Source organism: Apium graveolens, chromosome 7 (assembly GCF_009905375.1).
Source record: "Apium graveolens cultivar Ventura chromosome 7, ASM990537v1, whole genome shotgun sequence".
NCBI lineage: Eukaryota > Viridiplantae > Streptophyta > Magnoliopsida > Apiales > Apiaceae > Apium > Apium graveolens.
In genome coordinates this window covers 250,749,417-250,753,843 of record NC_133653.1, presented here as the reverse complement: position 1 = coordinate 250,753,843, position 4,427 = coordinate 250,749,417, and positions in this window count along the sequence as shown.

The following is a 4,427-nucleotide window of genomic DNA, read 5'->3' as shown; positions in this document are numbered from 1 at the left end:
TTGGCCTTCTCCAGCTTCTTGTTTGCATCCTCCAGGCCAACCTTCCAAGCCTTGGCTTGGTGAATCGCCCCTTGAAAATGGGCGTTCGCCTACAAGAAATACAGCTAAAGTATGAGATGGGAAAATCAAAAAGGCAACTATGAAGGGCAAAGGAAAAAGACGTACCGTCGCTAAAGCCTGAGCTCCAAAAAGCTCGTTCCCCTCTAAGTCCTGTTGAAGGACAAAGTCTTGATAGTCAACCGGGGAGATGGAATGCTTAGACCATTCCTTGGCAAGTGCTGTGCTGCCAACAATTGAATCCTTGCCCCGGATTCCCCAAGCAGGTTGAAAGTAAGACCCTGGCTTTTGCTTGGTGCGCAAAACTTGGCTGGGCCTTCTTCGCCTGGTTCCATTGCTTGGAGTAGGAACTCCGGGAAGCGATCCCCAAGGCGCGGGTTTTTAAAGACCTTTCCAGCACGCTTCATCCTGGTCGTCTCCAGGTCCTTAGGCTTTGTAGCCTCCTCAATTTTCTCAGCCACTGCAACAAATGAGATAAGTAAGATAAGGAATTAACAAAGTTGGAAGATGAAGGAAATGAAGGAAATGAAGAAAAAAATATATAAGGAAGGAAACTTACTCTTCTTAGGGACGGGAGAAAGGCCGCGTTCTACAAGAATGGTCTCCCTGATAAGATCCCAAGAATGGGAAGTCCCATTATCTTGCGTCAGGAGGTTGAAAGCTCTGGCCTCCTCCTCAAACAAAATTATATCGTTTGGGCTCCCATCAACGGCTAGCCCAAAAGACGATCGAAATAGGGTGCCCCAATCGCCACCCTCCCAAACGACGAACAAGAAATCTTTCTTCCACCCCAAGTTGTTGTCAGGGATGGACTTCCCGTTCACTATGTGGGGAATAGTTGGGCGCTGGTTTAAAGAAACCCAACCCGAATTCTTATTAGGGCTATTCTTGAATTGAAAAATCTTTCTGAAAACAGCAACAGAAATGGGGACATTGTGCTTGGCGCATTGTGACAGATAGCACAGAATGAGCCTCCAGGAATTAGGGGGGAGTTGGCAACGGCTGATGCCCATATCAGCTAGCAGAACGGGGATAAACGAGTGAAAGGGAAATCTGATACCTGCCCTTAGAGTATCCCTGTAGACGCATAATGCGTCCTTCCTCCACTGACAGGCCCTGTCGGCTGGACCTGCAAGAACTAGTTTGAAAGGATCCTTGATTCTGAAACAGCTACTCAACTTTTCCAGCTCTTTTGGATCCTGCAAGGCACTTATATGGTCGTGCACGTCCAGATGTGCATCGGACGGGTACTCGTCGCCTCGGGTGTTGATCATATCGATCAAGGAAGTGTACCTTGATCGAATAGGGAATTCGTTGGACTTTCTGGCCATATTCATCTTGGCTAAATGAGTCATTTTCTTACCAGCCATCTGAAAAAGGGCACATAAAGAGATAGTTTTAAAAGCGCAAACTATGCGAAAACAGGAACAAGAAGTAAAGGGAGAAATTTTACCTGAAGTAAAGTTCCTAAAAAAGGGCTTTGGGGCTTAAGATACTCCGACTTACTGTTATTGCTCTGAGATTCTTAACAGAAGAAGAAAGATGAAGAATTTAGAAATGAGAAAGTGAGGAGCAGTAGACTCTACTCACTCCTTTATATAGGAGGAAAAGTGAAGTTGAAGGGACAAAAAGCCCAGTAAAGATGGAGGCCCAAAGAGAAAGCCCAGAAAATGGAACATTCCAGAATATTCCAAGGGAGAAATTAAATAAAATTCCCGAGAATTCTAGAGAATTCTAAATAGGGTATTTTGACATATTAAGCCCAGATTAATAAGAGGCCCAATTAGAGTTAGAAGGCCCAAATCCAATTAAAATTTGGAAAAATACAAGGCCCAATAAGAGTTAGAAGGCCCAAATCCAATTAGGATTTGGAAAAATACAAAGCCCAAATCAAAGCCCTAAAAGATGTAAGGCCCAAAAAGAAGATCAGGCCCAAACAGAGGCCCAATCAAAAATGGATTAGAAGGAAGCCCAAAAAGACCAGGATTCAGGTCGAATTTCAAGTCATGAATTCTGCTCGAAATCTTTCGAACAGACACCCGAAAATAACGGGTATTAAAAACTAGGATTCAGGTCGAATTTCAAGTCATAAATTCTGCTCGAAAACCTTCGAACAAACACCCGAAAATTACGGTTATAATTGAACTGGATTGAGGTCGAAACCAAGACCAGGATCGAGGTCGAATCAAGCACAACGTTTTTCAAGTATGGGGTTCAGAAACCTAGACTAAAATCCAGGTCGAAGAATCGACTAGGATCCTGGTCGAAGACCAAGTCGTGAATCCTAGTCGAAATCTATCGACCAGGAAGCAAGAGAAAGCAAAGAATTTTCGAACTAGATCCAGGTCGAAGGTTCGACTAGGATCCTGGTCGAAATCCAGATCGTGAATCATAGTCGAAACCTCACGACCAGGAAATGAAACAAGGGCAAATTTTCGACCTAGATCCAGGTCGAAATTTCGACTAGGGTCCTGGTCGAAAAAGGGCTGGAAATTTGAAAACATTTGTGGAAAATTGCAGAAAATTTGGAAAAATCCCGGGAAAAAGGGAAAATTCCTGAAAAAATACCAGAAAATTCCTAAAAATAGGGAGAAGGTAAGAAAATAGGGAGGGAAGTTTTTTAACAAACCCTGGAGCCGTGTACAAGGCAAATCGTTGTAAACATGTAGGTCGCTCCACACTTTACGCAAAACGGTACCCTGAAAGGGAATGAACGAACTTAACCTTTACGAAATCTAACACGGTTTCCCAAAAGTTTGGGGGCAAATGATAGGGATAAATAAATCCTGATTGTGTAATTAAATATTATATTAATTATAAATGATTTAGGCTGCTAGGCCCAATAAGAAGATTTATGACATTCAGACCAAAAAGGTCAACACATTAATCAGGCCTAATGGACCAGATCAGGCTTGATGGAACAAAGAAGGCCCAAAAACCCTGGATATTAATTAATTTCGTAATTAATTAATAAGGAAAAAAACAGCCATTGAGAAGAGTCCTGATAAGGATATAACCAAGTCTCCTATATCAAGTCCAATTCAAGGACCACCGGCATCTATATAAGGGGCCTCACCCCACAAATTAGAACTACGTTTTTTGGCTTGATTCTCTAATTCACAGAGATACGTAGGCATCTCGTAAAGGCAGAGTTAAGCTACGTACGAAACACGAGAGCAGCCACTAAAGGCCTTGAGCTCCCGAACCTTAGCAATAAATACAGCAAATAATAACCTTAGTTTTTTTATCCATAACAAGTAATTAAATACTTAATTAAATCACTAAATTTGAATTTATAAATTAAAAAAATAATTTAGGAATTATTAATAATATTTTTCAGAATTTAAAAATGATTTTTAATTGATTTTCAGAATTAATAAAACTAATTTAATTTTATAAAAATATAATTAAATAATTAAAAATCCAGAAACATTTGTCAGAAACCAACCATCTGACAAAACAGATCAAAACCGGGTCAACCACACGGGTCAACCGGGTCACCATCCGGGTCATGAAGAACTTGACCGGATTTTTCCAGAATCCGGCGACTTCACCGGATTCCGATGAATCAATTACAGCCCCAAATCAACACCGTTTGATACGGTTCTTGGGTGCTTTTCGTTGCAAATCAACACAGCAATCTAATCATAATCAAAACATCCCGGAATCATCCCTGTAACAACTTTTCCGGCCAAAATCGATCAAACACCGACTTCAACTCCGGCCAAAAACCCATCTTTTGATTCTAGAAACGAAAATTAACGTTCTATAGTGCAAATTAAAGCTAAGAACATATACAATCAAAGCCCTAACCTTTCAAGAACCAAAGATTCACAGAAATCATCGAGTTATAATTTGAAAATTCGGTATAAACCCTAATAATCGAACTTTGCTATTTATGTATCGTTTCATCAATTAAACACCATGAATCAACTGTAAATCACATAACCAAGCTATATCAATCATCAAAACATCAAAATAACCCTAAAATCAAAAAGGCCTAATTCGAACATAAACCCTAGAAATCAAAAATCAAAAACTACGAATTAAAACTTGAAATTGATGCTAGAAATAGAAAGAACAGATCAAAACCTTTGATTTGGTTACTGGAATCACACGATTTGATGAAGAAATCAGCTGGAAATCACGGTTTGATTCTCGACCCGATTCAAGTTCTTCCCGACCCGAATTTCAGAGAAAATTCTGATTTTTAATGATTTATTAATTATAATTAATTAATAATTAGGCTATTTATAGTAGTAAAATTAATACTCCTAAATAAAATTAAGGGGCTAATTATACATCTAATAAAAATATTTGGCCCTAATTTTCATAATTTTTGGGTATTAAAATTTAATTTATAATTATTT